The 21466-nt window shown below is 37.8% G+C and overlaps 1 protein-coding gene across 7 annotated transcripts in view; it reads right to left on the bottom strand.

The window, feature by feature from the left end:
- Positions 1-21466, bottom strand: part of LOC134641219 (LIM and calponin homology domains-containing protein 1-like) — an 82605-nt gene that overhangs the window by 51735 nt on the left and 9404 nt on the right. The window contains exon 1 of one of the 7 annotated variants that reach the window (XM_063493579.1): positions 3161-3185. The exons of the other annotated variants lie outside the window; for them this stretch is intronic. The gene's annotated coding sequence lies outside the window, so the exon portion shown is untranslated. Of the gene's footprint in view, positions 1-3160; positions 3186-21466 lie in introns of those variants that run through there. 7 annotated transcript variants of the gene reach the window in all.

The following is a 21466-nucleotide window of genomic DNA, read 5'->3' as shown; positions in this document are numbered from 1 at the left end:
GCCTTACAGTGCAAACAGATGGTTCACAAACCCACACTGTAACGGACCTGCTCTGCACAAAGAACTAATATTTCTTGAATTAAACATGAATCGGACAAAGGTCTATTCTAAGAGTTAAAAGTTTTTTTCTAAAACATGTGTTGTGCCTAGACACTCTTTACAGACATACAATGCAGGGTAGGGGTGCATAAGATGCAGGATTATGTGCCAGGAAACCAAAATTTGGACCTTGGTTTTACTTTTTCTCCCCCACTCACTGTTTGATGTCGTTTTTACTCGCGGGTTAGGATTAGCCACTAACATCTACTTGGTAAGGTTTAGAAAAAATATTACAACATGTTCCTTTAAAAGCGTGTAAGTTGTGTAAGTGAGACACAAGGAAAATTTTACTTAATCTTAAACTTAATCTGCAAGCAGGGAATAGAGCCAGTTCGTTAGATTTTATTTGATTAACCTGCACAATAGCTGATGTGCAATATGCAGACTTGTATTTGCATTATTTTTCTTACAAATACCTAACAAATAAAAAAAATTGTGGGAAAATGGCACCCCACGATAGTGTTCATGGGTTGGATCTCATTATCTTTAAACTTAATTTGCACTGCTGTATAGTTCATGTACATACAGACATAAAGAGCAACCAATGTGCACCTGTGTGTTTATGCACCAGTGTGCATAGATGTGTCTAGGACCACACTGTGTCATAATGACATGCCCGCACACACGCACACTGCGATAACAATCCCATAAATGGTCCTGCAGTTGGAAACAAGATACAACATGTTATAGAATGAGGTTCTGTGATCCTCCTACATGCATTTTGTTACCTCTATAGAGAGCCAGGCTAGCTATTTCTCCCCGTTTCCAATATTTATTATTATCTGTTATAAAATTTACAGAAATTAGAGTGTTTAGAATGGTCACATCTAACTCAGGAATAAATCAAATAATTCCCCAAATGTTAATTGGTTTAGTCAAGCAGACAACTATCGATGTACAACATTTTCTTCATTGACTGCCAGTAGTAGTTGGAGTCACTTTGATTCAGGGTAAAGTTACCTTGCCAGAAAATTGTCTTGGCTCTTCGTGCTCACGCTCAACTTAAACAGTAAGATTAAATCTATTCCAAAACCACACCGAATAAATATTTTATAACACAAAAGATTCTTTTGTGAGAGATTTTACAACTAGAGGACAGCTAAATGATCCCACTATTAGCTAATGGCATTTTCATCCTTTATACAGTTGAGAATGAAATTTCCAGGTCTTACAATACTTTGTAACATACTGTAGTGTTGTGCATGAGAGATTATCCTTCCCAGGGGATTAGCGTTACTGAATAGCAATCCCAGGTTTCAGCACATTAAAAATAGCATTCCCTGGTTTGGTTCAAGACAGCAACATTTCATGGTCAGTGGACTAGACAGACAAAAACAACACAGGCCATTATTCTTTAAAATACAATTTAAAAAAACTTTCTATGCTGACTTATAATGTCCTTACAGGTGGTATTTTATGATTTCAGTGGAATACACATAAACTATCATAATTTCATGAAAAAAAGAAACAATGAAAAAAATGTTTAGAACTGTACGTGAATTTTAAGCTTTTTTGCCAAATCCAATAAATCCCACATTTCATTTTATTGGCCTTCAGTAGGTCAAAAATCCTCAGTGGAAACCAGTGTCTCCAAGGGTAAATCAATTAATATATTGCCTTTTGGGGTTCATGCACATTAATATCAATTACATGTTTGACTTCTGGCTACAGAAAGTTTTGAACTGTAGAAAATGTAAAGGGTTTGGTATCCTCATTATCCTGCTTTTCAGTTTCGCAGTGTCCGCACACAAGCCAAGGACTTTGATTCATGCACATCTGTGGCTCTAATAAGTGTCATTGTTAGAAGACACTCCTAACTCCTCTGTGACCCAAGGGAATTCTTAGTTTGACTGTACCATTTGTGCAAAATACAAAATCAAATGGACATATTAGGTAAAATACTTGTTGATAATGGGCATACCAGTGGTGATATTAAAAATAAAAATCATTATTTATAATAAGGGGCTCGCTATCTGCCTGGCCTTGAATCTCTGTTGCATCAGCTATTAAAATATTATTACCTGCAGGTTAATTATAAAGACACAGAAATCTACAAAAGATCATTTAAAGTGGGCAATAAAGATTTCAACAAAAACACTACTCACAGCAGCTATAATGGAAAGACTAATACCACAAAAACTATTTCCTGATCACAAAAACAAATATTCCGATGAGAACATTTAGAATTTAAAAGCTGTCAACGCAAAGATAAAGCTGTAAAGAGCTGGAAGCTTCTGGATATGAATGTGTTTTCTAACCCCTTCAGGGTCATATGAGGGTATTCAATTAAATACAGGAATGTGTTGCCTTTGTTGTTTTCAGTGGAATGTCGCCCACATTGTTTCACACACAATCGAACGTTGTTGATTGGCTTTACTTTCCTTCTTTTCGCTTCCTTTTCCTTCAGAAGCCCTTCATGTGTCCAGACCAAAGTAATTCTCATGGATTCATGTCTAGAGCACCCATTACTATTATTCTTACATCAACAAATAAAAGAAGTCCCTGTTGGTTTGGAAATGCATGAATGAAGCTTGCAGAGTCAAACTTTTGCCAAATCAAGTATCCCTGAGGGAGCATTGGTGTGTGTGAATCTATTTTTTACTTTGATGAAACGATTTCTGAAAATGAATACCCAATAAAAGGTCTCGCATGGAAACTCCCAGGAGACTTTGCTTTCATGTTCTGAGAGATAAAACATGTGAAGTTAGGAGTCTCCTCCACAGTTAAATCATATCTGACGGTGGACCACAATTTCAAAACAATTTACTAAAAAAATATCGCCAAGAAAAATGAAAAACTAGGAACGGCAGTCAAAACAACAGCTATATCAAAGAGCCTTCCATCAAACCATTGAGTCTAAGACTCTATCAGTGTTGGCTCCCTGTCTCAACCAGATTACTGCAATCCTTCCACTGTGACTGTCATCCAATGAAAACAAAGCCATTGCAGTAATCTCAGAGGCCTTGCTTTGGACCACTACCTGTCCCAAATTATCAAGTAATAGCTCAAGGTTTACAGAGAAGCTGTTTTTTGTGATTTGTAAAAGTAAAATATTACTTACATCAGGACCCTTGGGCAAAGTGTGATCGGCCTGTTAAAGAGCTGAAAGCTGCTAGCTCAGGAGCTGGTGAACATAAACAGAGACATGAGCTTCCAACCCACAGACTGCTTTATAACCACATGCCTCCTTTGTAGTCAAACACATTCTGCTTCACAGGATGTTGTCTTAAGTGTGTTGCATAATCCTGGTGGAATCCAACACTATGTGTTCAGGTCCAAGAACACATGTAAATACGTCTTCTGGCCTAGGGCCAGTAATCTTGTTAATTCAACTGGGCAAGATGGCCTAATCTGTAAATGCTTCTGATTAACAGAACAAAGGCAAGAGTATGTAACCTAGCAATTCACTAAGAAGTGCGGGAGGAACAGAAATAAACAATAATGCTGCTGCGTGATTTGTGACGTCTAGTGTCTTTTCAAAGCAAGCGACACAACAATAAAACCACTCAATGTGTTCAGTACTGGAGAATCTAAATCAACTTTCCAGGACAAGACAAAACACCATCTTGGCACAGAAATGGAGCGTAAACTGCCAAGTTTTTAGTATCATAAAAAGATAAAATCTTGCCTTTGGCTTTTTTGAAAATAAAGGACTTGATAAAAAAGGGAGACTTCCAAAGACAATAAATAAATACATTAAAAAGGAGTGAAATTACGAACATATGACTGTTCATAAGAGGAGCCTCAACAAGTTCACCCAAAGGTAAGGAGTGGTATCTAACTATGATTAGTCATCCAGACCTTTTCAGTGCCTGCCATCACTGCCACCATCACGGGGATCCTTCATTGTGACTACAGAGCCTTCGCTCTGTGCACAGTGTGCTGGCGTTTGTATAAATGGGAGAAATAAAAGGAACTGGGAAGTTGAACTGGGGTCGGGGTTGATCTGAGCAAGCTAGGTTAATTTCTCAATAAGCACTTTTACTTATGTCAAGTGAGATAAGTCAGCATTTGTGTATTTTTTTGTGCACTGTTTATCCAATGGAGCACAATATGTGAGTTTTTTTAATTGTGAAAATTAAGTTGAATTTTTTCCTCTGAACTTCAGACTTTCAAACAAAAAAACAAAACATGTCTTTAGCATTGAGCCAACAGTTAGCTGACAGTTGGAACATCTTTTATCCCACATAAAAGACATTTTGGAATAGCTCCTAATACAAGAGATTATAACTACATAAAGTATTATCTAGAAAAACCATCTGTTGTATTTAAGAGAATGTCACATAAAACTTGAACTTCAAAGTATGGAAAAAAAATCTATTTATCAACATATCATTAGGGATTTGCTAGAAACCATCATTTTTCAGTGTAAGAACGAGCTCCAAATCCTGTAACAAAGTCTAATTTCCAGTTAGCAAACTGAGGTACTTAAGGTATTTGGGGCCAATGTGAATCTGGAAAACAGAATAGCTTGTCCATCTTTGAGCCCCATGCCTAATCTTTAGCATGCATCATGAGGTTTCCATGAGTTGGCAGAGGTTTTATAAGATTTGGGATAATATTGGATCATGCCTCTGAAGCTGACATGGCAGCTCCCCATTAAATCACAACAATCATCAGCACATCCAGCCTTTCTCCATGTTAGACTGATCTGGAGACAGCGTCACCAGATCCAGTTTGCAGAGCAAAACAGCCAGAGGGATGATCAAACAAGCATGTTCACACAATCTAGCCCTAAATGCCAGTGACTAACAACGGTTTATCAACTGACACAAACACAGAGATTCATGGACCCCTATTGGACAACACATCAAAAAGCCTTCAGTTACCCAGGCTTCTACAAACCCATCAGTATATGTATTTGATGTCAGCATGTGTTTACAGGATGCAAACACCCAAGTTTTTTTCCTTCTTTTTGGCAGGAGTTAAGACAAATGGCTTTGAGGAAGCGGCTAAAGTTTTTAAGTCAATTGAGCCAAACTGGAACCGCAGTAGTGCTGCTGCCCAGCCTGGAGACAATGAACAAAAGAGTACTATGAAACAGGTATTAAGCAAGCAATGACAGTTAATAGAAACTAATTGGCATGGTATTATAGGAAATAGTAGAATCAGCACTGGAGTGCAACAGTCCAATCATAGAGCAGGAATGTTCAGTTTATCTGATAGATGAGTGAGTTTCATAGAGTAAAACTTGTGAATGCATACATCTTCAAAAGACCGCCCTGAACAAATGCAATAAAGACTGCTGTCAGAAGGAAAGCATTTAGGTACAAAACATCACTTAATTTTCAAACTCAAAGATAAAACAGAAAAAAAATATGTGTGGGACAGCATGTTATGCAAGACCTTTGTACCACACGCCGTAGGCAGCAGCAATGAATTATGTTGATTTATAGTCATGCAGAGCAAAATAAAGAGGGAAAGGAAGGCATAAATAAAGTGTGCAGTTCAAGAGAAGGAAAAAAAAAAAAACACTGAAACAGACCAGTTAAACAGAATAGTTTCAAAAGTGGTAGGAATCACCAGACGCACCACAATATGATAATATCACAATACTTCATCCATAATATGAAATAAATACATTTTGCTGAGTTATCACCTTTTTTCAAATTCTGTCCTTAAAAGTTAAACTTTGTCAGTATTGTTTGTGTCTAATAAGAAAGTCATATCACTTCAGTTATTTTTATTTTTTTTGCTGCAAAATTATATTGTTAAGAATACCAACACTGGCACTAAAACCTGCCATAAATATTGTTATAGATAGAGTTTATAAACGCAAGGAGGTTGCGGTCCTATTTTTACTTATGCGAATGTGCCTTTAGTTTGGAAGGTAGCTTTGTCAAGCTAAGTGTGTCCACTGTTGGATGTTTTTTCAGTTGAGTCAATTCAATTTCAGATTTATTTATCAAAATATCAATACCCTGAATTGGATAAGTGGAAGAGGATGGATGGATGGATGGGTGGGTGGATGGATGGGTGGAAATATTAAATATTTGGTGTCCCTGTATCGATAAATTTTTTCCACCCCCCCCCCCCCCCCCTCCCCCGAGTATGCAATAGATTTCCTTTTAAAACACAAACACTCTCAGCAGTACTGTCACATTTCAGTCCAAAAAGCACAAATGTTTCCAGGCACATGGTGGATCCTGCGAGAGTCATCTGGCGTGGGAAACCTACAAAACCCATGCTTAGTCATGTACTGCTCCTACTCAGCAAGACACACTGGTTTTCTCTGACAAGAAGTTTCATCACATTAACATGTTAGACTGCAGCTGTCAACTGACACTTGAAGAGCAATCGTGGTCCAGATAAATATTTAACTACAAATCTAGTTGGTTAAAAATTAAAAAAATGTGGTCAATCTCATGCTAAAGTGGAAACAGTAAAATGAAAGCTCACATTGATTGACCAAAAGACTGAAACTGCACATGAAACCAAAAATATGTAAAGATCAAGAATTGACAAAAATGTACTGAAGAAAACCCAAGAGCCACATCTCAGTTAGCATGTTTAATTTTGAATTTCTTGAGTACAATAAGTACAATTACAAAAAGAACAAGTGTGGAACAAGCCTCCTCTCTCTAAAAAGAAGATGGCAGCATGGCTTAAGCTTGCAAAGTAGTCTGAGCTGAATAAAACCTTTCTCTGTCCTTTGGACAAAGGAGAACTTGGACATAATGCAAAGGACAATCTTTGGTGAAAGGTCCAACACAGCATATTAGCACAAACAACTCATACTGTACTTTTCAAGTACAGTGGTGAAGGGGCGATAATTTTGGCTTATTTTTCAGCCACAGGACCAGGGCAGCTTGAAGTTACCAAGTTGACCGTTTATGTATAAGAACTCTAGAGTTAAATCTAAGGCCATATGTCTGATAACTAAAGCTTGTCTGAGACTGTGTCATACAGCACGATCCTACCACAAACACCAAATCTAAAATAGAATGATTCATATCTTTTGTTAGCCAAAGGGTCGCAAAAGCCCAGTCAAAGTCCAGACCTCAACCTAACTGAAAAGCTGTGGTGGGCCCTTAAGACAGCTGTGCATACATTATTGCCGGCAAACCTCACTGAAGATAAGCGATGATATAATGAAAAGTGGGCCAACAATGTGAGATACCGATAAAGTAAGTAATTCACATTATTGCTGCTACTGAATCATAGGGTGTACTTAGTTTTCACAGGACTGCATAGAATCCTTAAATAACTTTCGTAAAACTGCACATGCAAAGTGCTGACTCATTTAAAGGTGATAGATATGTCTTACTGTTATGAATTGTAATATGACACAGATTCAAAAAAAAGGGTTTATAATCCTGATTACATTATGACAGAGGTTTTTGATATTAACATTTGTTAGTCATCACTGTAAAAACACTGCAGCTCTTTAAAGACTGCAATTATTCTGATTTTTATGGAGATACGCTAGTGCTGGATACACAGAAGTCAGTTAACTGGAGGCCCTAGTTTTAAGATATCATAATTGAAATGTCAGAATATAAAACACATGTCCTGTTTGGTTCTTTCCAAATGCAATCAGGCTTTTTTCTGTCTTTCTGATTTTTTTCTTTGGTTTTCAGTGAGTAGAAAGTGACGCTCTCACTCAAAGTTAAAACAGCTTTTAAGTTGAAAGGTTTTCTCGTGTTAGGACCTTCATGTTTTTCTTTTTTTTAAAAAAACTGTACCTGAGTGCTGAGTGCCCCATGTTGGTGGTGATGCTGCTACATGTTACTGGTAATACAAATAATTTTCTACTCTTGAGACACTGGTCAACGCGACTGTCAATTTTAATAGTAACCAACTCTCCTTTTCACCCTTGCATACAAGCGCCCAACCGCTTGTCACCTGCTTTCAATTAGCAGGAAAAAGACAGACAAACACAGTCACACACACCAAATCTTTCACATTCAGCTAAACACCCTGTGACAGTAATTCCCAAAGACAAGTAGGTGAACTTGGAGTGTAGCAAGTTTTCCACACTTGGCTCAACTTTTGCATCTCTCTTCAACAGAGCAATGAATCAACTCCCACTCATGAGAGAGGTGACACATATGGCACAATATTAACAAAGTTAAGTTCACAGTTTAAACTAACATTTAATCTGTTGCCACTACCTTGTTAAGGGAGCATTCAAAAACTATTAGCTACTTTTAATTTACTAGTTGCACATGTCATCCAAGTTAGTTTGCTTTTCAAAGGGTGCTTACAAAAGATGCAGTCTTAGCCTTTCCTGCATCCATAAATCTTTAAATATATGGTGTCAGTAGATATCATTGGGAGTTAAACTCATAATGTCAACTGGAAACCATGCAAGCTGTGGCCTCTTGCAAAGTAAACACGTTGTCATCACATTTTAAATAGGTACATTAAGTAGGATTTTCCCTTTAAATTTCGAATATTTTTCATGGATTATGATAGAAATGTGGGCAATGCCAATGCAGCTGTTCATTTAATACCCCATAATGGTGTAAACAACGGTGTATAACAGCACAGGTTTATTCATTTAATAACCAATGACATTAAAAAGTATTTTACTTTTTTTTTTCTATGGATCTTTTTAAATTCAACAGCCATTATTATGTAAAACTAAGCATTTTAACCCATTAATCCCATTGGGACACGAGCAAGGAGAAAACTCGCTGTTATGTTTTTGTTAGTTCTTTAAATTTGGGTGTAAAAGCCGTTCTTTGGCATTTCCTTTCACATCAAAGATTAAATGCTGGATGAAAAGATGGCTCAGCATTCACATAAGCTTCATCAAAAGATATGTTTGACACTAAACAAGAAGGTCAAATTTCAAACATCTTAAGAATAAAGCATTGGCATTTAATATGAAAAAAACAAAGAAAGAAAGAAGGAAAGAAAAAAGAACTGCAGCTACCGTATTATGTTAAAGTAAGGGCTGAAGTACTACACAACACTGGAGAAACTGCAGAATAAATCGTTTGTGTAGCAAATTTTAAAGCTGTATGTGAGCGCAGTGGGAGAAAGATTTCTAACCAAGAGAGCAGAAAACAATTATGCTATAGAATAGCACAGAATAGAATAGAATAGAATAATCCTTTGATTGTCCCACAAGGGGAATTTGGTTGTAGCAGCAGCAGAAGAAAATAGGTGCTAGATAGCTAGATATTTGATGGTTAATATACCTACTTTACTTGATTTGTTTTTTGTTTTTTTATATTCTGGATTAACTATTCAAACATGTCTTTGAACAAGCAGGAAGAACAGGAGGAATGCAAACAAAATATGTTGTATTTATTAGGTTTGTAAAAACTGTTCCATTGAACCCTAAATACACCATCAAAAGTTTTCTTTTTACAAATTAATCTCTCTCATTGTGATTATTACTCAATGAGGAAAAACAGCTTACCAAGTGTGCCACCCACTCCCACACACCATTCACACACAAGACAGTTCCTTTTCTACTCAGGCATGCCCAGTGCTATTGTATATTTAGCTGTGAATAACAACAAGGGGGCTTTTCAAAGTGCTACAGTGTTTAAAATACCTAAAATTCTATTTAGTTTGTTACTCTGCTAACCCTTTAGAATGTGGCAGTATAACATACATTCAAACTATACACCTTGCATTAGAGCAGAGGAGACAGCTCTCTTCCAAACATGTTTTCCTAAGAGCTTTAACTGTCAGAATTCCAATGCCCAGTTCTCTTCTTTATGCCTCCCTTTTTCCTCAACTCTGGATAAGCCCCCTCTGATTAAACATGCCAAATTTCCTGCAAGTAAAATGGCAGCGCTGTGAGCTAAATGTTAGTATTCCAGCCAGTCCGTCCCATTTCCACCCAGATTAGATGATGGAACAATGTTTGGGTTGTGGATTAACTGAAGTCCTGGCCCCCAAAGATGCTCACTTCCACCCCAACTCCCTCCAGTGTTTTCTCCTCCAATACTCTTCTATGCTTGGTGGGTCTTTGAGTCCACATGAGGGGAAGATGTTTTTGTCCTGGGAATGACTTGGCAATTGTCAGGCTAAAAGACAAAAAAGAAGAGGGGACTAAAATGGACGAAGGAAACTCAGAGTAGAGTCCAAGGTGAGGTATATTATGAGATGACAGGCAGGTTTAAGTTGATTAAAATGTCCTGTTTTAGCTGCAAGATGATGCTGATATTTTTGGGTTGGTTGCCAGCTTCAGAAAGGTGCATGTGGCGAGTGTGTTTACACAGGCATAGGGATGAAACACTTCCTAAATCAATATTTAATTGTGTTCACAGTAGCCTAGTGGGCAATAGGCAGACTAATGCAGCAACACTTTTGAATGAAAGACGTTACAGTGATCCATTTGAGCCGACACTTAAAGAACATATAGTATACACTTATGGAGGATTTGTCTAAAGGCCTCACACACAACTCAACGAGGTCAGACCAAATTTAATGCTGAATTGTAAAGAAATCAGTCAAAATTCTTTACCAACACATCCATGAAGTGAAATATGTCACCGTTAAGGCTATAACTTGGAAATTCACATGCTACCATAGGTTAGAGCTTTGTAATGAAACACAGCCTTGATTGCATTTGGTAGGACTATTAAAGTAAAACTCTAATATCAATCCTACAAGTTTACAGTGTTGCTGCAAAGAGAAATGTCCCAACTGAGGGCAAGCAGACTCACTTTAATGCACTTATTAAAGAGATGGCACATACAAGACAGTAAAATACTGGCCCCACAAACAAGGTCCTTAGAGGACAACACAGGTGTGGGTGCTGTAACTGACATTTGATATGTGTATACTGACTCGCAAATATTTGTTCAACTGTGCCGTTAAAGTGCTTGGGAGAACAAAAAACATTGACAGCAGTAGAGGCCTATTTACTACTTTTGCAAGATTGCTCACATGGAGTATTTTAAGATAAGAGGGGGTTAGATGTCTTTTTTTGTCTTAAAACAATGTATCTTTGTTAGGTACAAAATTATGAATGTGAAATCTGCTTTTGATTTTTTTTAGAACTACAATTGAGAATTTAATATATTTCTATATTTGCATCTAGCCTTTTGGGTTGGACAGGGGCATACAAACCCTTAACTGTCACCCCAAAACTGGCTTGATGGGATGAGCATGAGTGAGAATAAACCTTCAAACCCCCCTCTACTCAGGAAATACTCCAGGGGCTTTTGAATTCCTCTCAGTGGCACAGATTCTGGCTCTTCAATTTAGCTGCTACAAATCCCCATTCTACTAACCCAGATCATGTTACACACATGTTGAGTGAAGTTAGACACAGCAAGCGAAAGGGTGAATTCATTTATAAAAGACGACTTTGTGAAGGGGAAAAAACATAATGAAGAAATGGAGTTCCAGTTTGTTTGACACAAACACCACAAAGTTGCTCACAATGAGTGACAAGAGTGATATGACCTTTGAGCTATAGTCTAGCCTTTCTAAGGCCAAGTACTCTGGATACAATATAGATAAAAAAAACAACCCAATAATGGTGGTTACTGAGGTTAAACATTAACCATCTCATGCAGAGCCATGCCTTACCATACCATGCATACCATACCTAGCTGAATTTTACTGACTGCTCCCCACAGCTCTGTAAGATCAGAAACAAAGAACCTCCGTGTCTATACTGGCCGTCTGACCTAAGCTTTGGAAGCGCTCAGGTTTTTACAGGGGCCTCTCCTAGTCTCCAATATCCTGCCTGCTACAGTTTTCCTGTGAATGACGGAAACATCTATCCAGTAGCCACACTGGAAGCTGTAGTAAAATAGACAGCCACTTTGGTCTTGGTCTAGCTGGATGGACATCTTGACGCCAGTGTTAGATCGAACAGGTTTTAATAGGTGCTTTTATTGAAACAGAGGGTCATTTAAGCTACCAAGTAAACATCTCCAATAGCTACTGAAAGACTTGACTCAGTGGTTAAATGTACAAAGACAGCGTGGTAAAGGCCTAAAACACTTTAAATGTATTAATGTATTAATGTAAACATATAGTTAAGAAATTGCTATGAGCACACTTGTTTTGAGACAGTTGTTGTTGTTTTTTCCACCCGCTCTGAAGTCCCACCCATCTGCTGTTCAAACCTTCTGTTTATAATGGGCAACCAAATAAAAGAAGGTCGTCTTACAAGGAAGGGAGCTAAAAAATGGCTGTTTCAGACAGTCTTAACTGAGAGGCTGTACAAATAAGAATTTAAACTGTGAATCATGCAATACCATTTTTAGCAGATCTAAAAATACAGATCTATATGATGATATGATTCTAACAGGGCCCCATTTTTTTTGAATGTTGAACTACACTTTTAAAAAAATATATCCAGCTAAATATATGCCTACACCCTCTAAGACTACCCAAACACAGATGAGTACTTTACACAAAGCATCAAAGACTACAAAATTCACAAATGCCACCCACTTTCCCACATCAAGGAATCAAACTTTCAATAGGTAACTGGAAGGTAATGGAATCCCTGTTCCCTGACAGATTCCCAAAGCTAAGCGCTTTTTTCACCCTAGGGAACATGGATGTTTGTCATTCCAAGTTAGCAGTGAGCTTCCACTAGGAAAATGAAACACTGAAGCCAAGCTTTCCTTTCCCAAAATGCACAGAAATCCTGCCATTGTACCTCTCCCCAGGGGTTCAGGGTGTTTTTTAAGAAAGAATCCCTGGACCAATACTGTAGTGTTCAAAGAGCAAAATAATGGACTATACTTCCAAAATTCTTTTTTCAAAGCAGTAGGGCTGAGAGCATTGTGGCTGTAATGTTCTCTTAAATATTAAAAATAGCAAGAAATAGCAAAAAAAGAAGTCTTATATGGGTCAATTCTGCTGTTGATATAATACAGACAGACAAAATATTGGAGATAACACATCTCAGATTTATCTTTTTGGCACTTACGTCATTCCATGAATTGGATGACTAGCTCAGTCACATTTGAGTAAATTACTAAAGTTAATCATGTTGAGCTGCGGGTGGGTCAGTCCCTCAAAAGAAAAAGAAAAAAGTAGCAAACAAAAACAAAAGACTAGAACAGTTTTTGTACATAATAAGTATATATATATAATTGTGTGAGTCGGTTTCTAGACTGTGGTAAACAAATCTTAAAATCTGTAATATTACAAGATATGGAAATCATCTGTTTTAAGAAAATGTAGATGTTTGTGCCAGATCAGAGACAAATATTATACTTGGAGAAAAGAAGCTGTGTGACTCATTGACAGATTCCCAGAACTGATGGGCACAATGTGGAGTAGAAATGCTGCTCTCTTCAGGTAATTGTTGTGATGTAATGGAGCAATCTACCAGTGGAAATGCTGACAACAGTTAGAGGAGCTATCATTTCAATGTCAAAGGTTTGAACTGTTCAAAAGCTGGTGTAACAATTGCAAACCAAGAACCAAGAGTCCCTAAGCAGAAAACTACGAGCCTACCTATCATTCTGTGTGGGCGAACATCTTCTACATGGTGAAATGTCAATAAAAATAAAATAAGGGGAAAAAAAAGAGACATTTCTATGATAGTACTCTGGTGCCATATTGTTTGTTAAAAAAAGAGAAAAAAGGTAATTTGTAATTAGGAGGTAAACTCTTAAAATGCTCAAATAACCTATAAGTAAATACTTCTTTAAAGGAATTTTCCATGAAAGGATCATGTAAACCGACAGCCCACACTCTATTACATAGAGCTTGTATTACTTACTGTTTATACACAAGCCTGCATACTGTCAGCAATCTGATACTGTATGGACTGGTGACAGGTCTGGTTGTTTCTACTCCTGCTGTAGTAGGATTAACATGGAACTGAGCTCTGAAGTACATGCTGTGAAAATGAATATTAAGTTTAAAGCATCTTTGCCCTGTGCTGCCCTGGGGGAAATGGTTTCAAAGGCAAGTAACATATGATCTTGACAGTTCGCTTATATCATAGAGTATCATGAGTCAATATCCCCTGTACTCAGAGCTATAGATCTATCAGAGAAAAACAAATCCAGGATAAAAAATTTCATTTAATAACTCAGTTCACAACATCACACTGCACCATATGCTGATAAGCTTCTTGTTTTCATATAATGATGGTGTCAAAGTTGGTCTAAAGCCAAGTGGGGGGAGCTGTCAAGCTAGCCCCCAAAGAAGGGAGGTGCAGCTGGCTAGATTAGTCAAGATTAGAGTTTATCCTCTGTTACAAGCAAGCTGATGGGGATAACATCACTCAAGACCGGTACTGTAAGCTAAGCTACTCCACTGCAGGTATTAAGTTGACATTCTTACCGAGACAGACTCGGGGTGGGAACCGGTAGTGTTCTGAGAATGAAAACTAGACATACTGCATAATGATTGTTGTAGTATCAAACTAAATGAGCAGTGTGTTAGTTGTTTTCTAAAAGGTGACATGAAAGAGTAGCAAAATACACCAGCCTACAATCACTGTTAGTTCCTAATGTAGCTCATTTAAAATATATACACACAGTCATATTCTTGAATGTTGGTCTCTAAAATATTGCAGATTTTAAGTAACAAACAGCATTTATACCAGTTGTATAAAAGTATCACCTATTGTAAGGGTGCTATTTGGCTTTGAATAATATATATTTTTTTAAATGTCACAAAGCCAATTTATCTTGTAGAACAACAGTGAACACACAAGTCCACTGGTCTAGTTATATAAGAGATGTTTTAGTAGTCTGGTAGTAATTTAGTCAGTTTAATTAATATCAGTGTGTATGTGAATACAATACAATACAACTTTATTTGTATAGCACATTTAAAACACCAAAGTGCTTTACAGTAATACAATAATTTAGAGAAAGAAACATTAACAGGGAATAAATACACCAACAGGTGGAGAGCACTAATTAGCCGCAGTGCAGTGAAAATATGTAAAAGAAAATACAAACACAACTCGACTAATAGATTATTCAGCAATAAAATAGAATAAAATGATTAAAACTATATAAAGAACATTTGCTGGATACAGACACTAACTAGGGAAGGCTAGATTGAATAAATGGGTTTTCAACCGCGATTTAAAAGATTGAACTGATTCAGATGTGTGAATAGCAGTAGGAAGATTATTCCAGAGTTTGGGTGCAGCTATGGCAAAAGCGCCATCACCTCTGGTCTTCAGCCGTGACCTAGGTTGCACAAAGAGCAGGTGGCCCGTTGATCTCAGTGCTCTCCTAGGCGTGTATAAACTGAGAAGTTCAACAAGACAGCTGGGAGCAATGTTATTTATAATTTTATAGGTAAGCAATAGAATTTTAAAATCAATACGGTATTTGATGGGAAGCCAATGCAGGTCAGCAACGATAGGGGTGATAGAATCAAACCTGCCAGTTCCAGTTAAAAGGCGTGTTGCCGCATTTTGAACAAGCTGCAGTCTGCGGAGAAGGGTAGATTGGAGGCCAATATAGAGGGAGTTACAGTATCTGGTCAGTTGAGGGCTTCATATACAATATTTCTTGCAGAGCTTGCCTTTGCCAAGCTTGGGTACAGTAAATACCCTGCCAAAATTAAATTGTTGCCAACTTGTAACAAACAGGCTCCCTGAATTGAAGGGCTGGCTTTGGTCCAGCTCCTCTGCCTGCTGCTGTCGTTACACACAGGCTGACCTGCTGCAGTCAGAGAAAACAGGGCTCCTACTGTACAAGCTAAACATATGCCATCTAGCGCAAACTTTTATCCCCTTCACTACAGTGACTGCTTGTATTTTCAGCATGGCTGGGCCCAGGGGAAATCTGAACTTTTTACCCTGCTAGTGGCAGTGCCAATAAGATACTAACAACAGGCAACTGACAGAGAGTTTAGGATTGGTTTTCTTTTTTTTGTAGTCAACTGCTGTAATTAAGCAGATGTACACGAATACATGATCAGGTTTCGCCATGTTTGTGTAAAACATTGTTTGATTTTATAAAATGTGATAATTAATTTCAAGATTTGTTTACTTCAACAGCACTTAGTCATAGCACAGTAGCTCACAGTTTCATCTCCCCTGCTTAAGAGAAGAATGACTATGCATCTATTAATGTAGGTGCAAGAGACGCTATTAGAATAATTTGCCAGACAGCTAGTTACAGTAACATCTGCTGACAGTATATGTGTGTGGCCCTGGTTCTCATCTTGCCAATTAAACTTCATGCTCTGTGATGAGATCCAAATGGGTGAAAGGAAATCACCACAATATGCCACTATTAGCTGGACCACCTAGAGTTTTCAATCTTCCAATAAATTCCAATTTCTCAACACAAACTGAGAAGTGAGGATCTATATTTACACAGCCAGCCAGCCAAATATTCCCCAGTTGTATTTATTTCTCTAACACTACATGTAAATTAATAGATGTTTCAAATTCACCACCAGGACCCCTCTCACTGTCTCAGGAGCTGACAAACACAGCTTTTCATTCAAATCCAAGAGAAAAGCTAATATAAAAAAAGAGAAAATGAAAGACTCTGAAACTTATTCTAATATGAGTTAATAGGTTGAACTGAAAACCAAATAATCAACCAAATAATAATCAATCAATCAAATAAACTTAATGTTTGCACTGAGGGATACAAACTGATGTTATCTAGCAAGCATTATGGTCTTCTGTTATAAACTGAAGGTTTTGCCTCTCCCATACAACTTCTTGGACCTGAAAGTATGGGAAAACAAGAACAACTGAAAAAAAAAAAACCCACTATAAAAGGAATATTGTTTAGGAGTCATTTAATAGTGGCGCTGAGCAAAGAGAAATTTCCACAATTAGTTGTTAGCAGATGTAGTTGCAAGAATTTCTAACCAGGCATTTAACCCTTCAAGTGAGAAATCTAAATCAACTTATGTAGACTGTAACTACACAGAAAGATCTTTTATAGACACAAACATTATTAACATGAAACTGGACATAAACAAACATTCACTGATATAGCAGAAACACACTGACATGCTGCATCATGCAGCGTAGTTCAGACAAATGCCAGTCAGCTGAGGCACAATTGTGTCACTTTCCAGAGTTTGGTGACAGCATGCATTGTTGTTGGGGGGTTACCAATATGTGTGTAATAGTGTGTGTGTGTGTACGCTGGTGTCTGAATGGGATGGGGACTGAGGGGTTTAGGAATGTTGGGGTGAGTGGGAACGGAGTCATGTGTACAACGCTGTGTGTGAGACAATGAAAACCATCCCACTCAGTATTAAAAGCCTCCATTCATGGTGAACCTGAGTCATCTTGATCCCTGCAGTGAAACAAGACTAACAGTTTTACCTTTCGCTTTAAACAACAGAAAGAAAAGAGACTGAAGCAGATGCTTCTAGTTGATTCAAGAATTCCATAACCTTTATGCTGAATTAAAACTGAATACCATCAGCAACTACCTAAAACAACTAAATATTAACTATAGTTAAAATGTAAATGTCAACTCTGTCTAACATTTAGTGGTTTTAGCTGGAAGTTGTACAAAGGGGCAATGCGAGCATGTTGATGTTTAGTCATTAAAACATTTACCTACATGAAAAATGTTCTCAAGCATGCTTTTTTCAGTGGGTTTCATCTGGGTGCTGTGGTTTCCTCCCATAGTCCAAATACACGCAAGTAACGTTAATTAAAAACTACTTTAAACTGTTTCAAATTCAGATAACTTTATTAATCCCATAAAGTAGATTTGTTTGCAGTGAACCTATAAAACTTATTCACAGACTGAAACTCAAACTACGGTCCTTAAACCCTAATCACAATCAGTGTTGTGTGCCAAGGGCACCGATCAGCAAATAATGACTTATTATTATACAAAAATAAATAAATAAATAAAACCAATGAATCAATAAATAGAAAAGCAAGAATGTGTAAAATTAAACAATCATAGAAAAAAAATGTATCCAAATGACGCCAGTCAAAGTTAGGTGACCTAATAACTGAGAGGGTTTTAAGTATCTATTTGTTTTACACTGTGGTATAAGGTACCAGTCACCTGCTCCCTTATTCATGAGACATTGCCACAGTGGGATTTTTATGCTGGGTGCCCTTCCTGACACAACCCCCCCCGTAAACCACTGTACTCTGGAGCCACCATCCTAGTAAGGTTACTGCTAATTATGTCTATATTTGAAATTGTCTCTCTGTGTAAGCCCTGTGATGATGAACGTGTAGTCTGCCCACAGACAAAAGCAGCCACCATAACCAATTGGTTAGTGGTGTCCAACTGTGAAACCACAAGCCGAGTGTTACCTGTGGATGTCTTACTGCAATAAACAGCAACAAAACAAGAATGCAGCTTCAAAGCGCTTGGCCATCATCCTCATACAGAGTCTATGAGTGCGTCTTATCGCTCACCATGTCACCTGAATTAGCCTCCAGTAGGTTGGTTAAAAAAAAAAAAAAAAAAAGAGGAAAAAAAACAAGGCTGGGAATCAAACCACCAGCTCTGCGATAAACACTCCGATGACCAACCAACACTGCTGTGACAAGAGCCAAGGCATGATCTTCAGCCAATCATGTACATTACAGAGCAAGCTTAAAGCAAAAGGAAGGGAACTTGAGCATAGTCTTTTTATATAAAGCAGCCTGAAACTGTTGCTATGTGACTGTGACTGTCAGTCAGCCATGCAGCACAGGTCGCACTTGCTCCCTTGATAGTCAGAAAGAGTCCAGCTCCCCAGCGCCTCAACTAAGAAAACTAGGAAACCAGCTCAGCCTGCATGACCCAATTAGAAACATCCCTGGACGGTGCAGAAACATCATTCTGCCTGATCTATCAAATAGTTCCAATTACTGCATACAGAAAGAAATCCTGCTAACAATTCTTGTAAAGCCTTAATATTAATTAACATGTTTTATTTTAGTTTTATTATAGCCTTGAAAGCTGCCTATTGCACAACAAATCTGCATTTTGTACATCACCCAGTAGGTTCCAGAAGATGTTGAGAGAGGTCAGCACATGACCCAAAGAGAGATCTTTACAAGTATCTCTTGAAGAGTGTTGAACATTTGCAAATGGTTGCCAGTCTAAGGCCATGTCAAAAATCAACAGAGCAGTAAATATATTTGAGTTAAACGGATGCATGCAAAGTGACCCACTTTGCCTGTGAATAAGGGCAATCAATAGAGCAATGGGAGATTGCATGAAAGAGGTATGGCCTGTAATTATAAATAACGATTAGACGACACGCTTGTGACGCTTTGATCAGTGAGAGCTTTGATAATATCTCATAACATTTAAAATATATTGCAGATCCTTTCCGAGCAGTAGTGATGGCAGTACTGTCTGTACAGGCCAAATTTCACATGTAACTTTGTTCTCCCTTTATCTGCTACACAAAGCAAGTGCTGAATATTTTAAATTAACCTGAATAATTTGACAGACTATACTTTTGCACGGCTGCACAGATCCCTGTCATCTTCATCTCACATTTAATGAGAAGAAAAGCAAAACCTGCAAGTAAACGTTGAAATGTTTTCATTTTATGGGGTATTAAAAAGAAAATTATTAACTCTAGCTATGGGTTTCATGACGAAGTAGCAAATTACAAGACAACTGCATAACAGTATCTACTTCAAGAGTGCCTTCGAATGGTTTTCCTTTTCCTTTAAAAATATTAATAAAAATGTTTTACGGTTCCCATACTTGATGTTGATGCTAAATGTCAGCCATGCACAAGTACTGAGCTGAACAATGATCAAAATATTCTTCTCTAGTTTCATTTTGAATTTGGCCTTTCTTAGAGAAAAAAGAAAGTTTAAAAAAAAAGGGCTGTGACTCATCAGTCCAAACAACAAATTTGGCATGGCTGATGTGGAATATTAAAGCACGCCCGCCCAGGGTGTGGAGCTGGTTATCAAAGATAACTGAACATTTTTTGGAACGAGCAGCTGTCTATTCTTACATTCAGCTAGCTGTCTCCTGGAAACTAGAGCAAAGAACAAAAAGGAAAGTTTCTCTGTCTGCTTGGCTTTTATGTTACTCCTGAAAACTCACAATCCTTCTACGATGAACACTAAGTGTTTTTAAAGAGTTCAGACTTAACACTTCATCAAGGTGCTGAGTGTCTGACTTTGTACTTGCCACAATCCAACTTTCTTGGTAGGTCACGCAACAGCAGATGCTGCACCCTACCAAAATAGAATAGACATGTGAGTGAAAATGGGGACTTATGCAAGAACACACTGGAAATGATCGTGTTATAGGGATTGTGAAAGCTATGATTACTGGCTTTCTAATGTCAGTCTCTATTAGGGCACTCTGGATACTTTAAGTATACTCTAAAGTGCTTGATGTTGACAGTAAGATGCTGTTATTATTTGTCAGTTATGTTTCTTGTCAGAGTGAGCGTGGTAAGTAACAACAGTTACCAACAGCTTCCCTGCAGAGGGTGGCTGTTCAGCCCTGGCACACAGCCTTCTGTCACTTCTTCACAGTGGTCCTTATTGTCTGTGAATGTGTATGTGTGTGTCACACTGCAGTTTAAGTGCCAGGCTGCCTTGATCTCTCCTCCTTTCTCTTTCAGTGCATGAACACACAGCACTGACAGCTGAACAAGATGAGTATGTTCACCTTGTCATAGGCAGACATGCCCCATCAGGCAAAATAAACATACACAGAAAGTCAAAGAGACATCCAAAAGTAGCAGCAGATATTCTCATTGCTGGATTCTAGATGGCTGTTTAATAATTCTAACCAATTTTATTTAATATGCACTTCATTATAGGTTGCAGTGGACTAATGTCTCCGCTAGAATATACAGCATCTAGTGAGGAGATGAGCACACCCTGGATAGATGGACAGTGCATTACATAATTCTAGCATTAAGTTGGACACGTGAGCAGGTCATAAGAGAGTCTCATCAAATGTGAATGTAATAAAGGTTAAAGAGGCCTTGAAACACTTTGACACATTAAAATATTCTAAGAACTAAAACAACCTTAGTTTTTTCCCCCATTAAGAGCCAAGAAGCTGATTCCTAAACCTAACTTGTCATTCTGTAAGAAAAACTATTTCTCAGATGACCCACTAACTATTAACGCTTGAAAAAAATAAGCTAAACTAACTCCCAAAGGGTACACCAAGTAAAATACCAAAAAACAACAAACACTACACAGATACATGGAACAACAGCACCTTGAGGTGACTGTTGTTGTGATTTGGCTGTGTATAAATAAAATTGAATTGAATTGAACAGAGCGGAGCCAGCTCAACAAGCTGTAAATCTGCACCTAAAATACCCTCTTTCAAGGACACTCCTGTTCAAATTTTGAACGGGGGACAGGAACAGCTGGCTTGACAGAGGAGCGATACATGTCTGTGTCCACCATGAAAAACCATCAACCATTAAACAGAATTACACTTTTACAATTAACACACAGATTTACCTGTGAAACATCTTCACAAACCAAAAAGTCATTCACTCGTTATAACTTTGATGCCTGACA

This window comes from Pelmatolapia mariae, linkage group LG2, assembly GCF_036321145.2.
Source record: "Pelmatolapia mariae isolate MD_Pm_ZW linkage group LG2, Pm_UMD_F_2, whole genome shotgun sequence".
In the NCBI taxonomy this organism is placed as follows: Eukaryota; Metazoa; Chordata; class Actinopteri; order Cichliformes; family Cichlidae; genus Pelmatolapia; species Pelmatolapia mariae.
The sequence above is the reverse complement of the archived record's forward strand: the minus strand, read 5'-3'. Positions and strand labels throughout refer to the sequence as shown.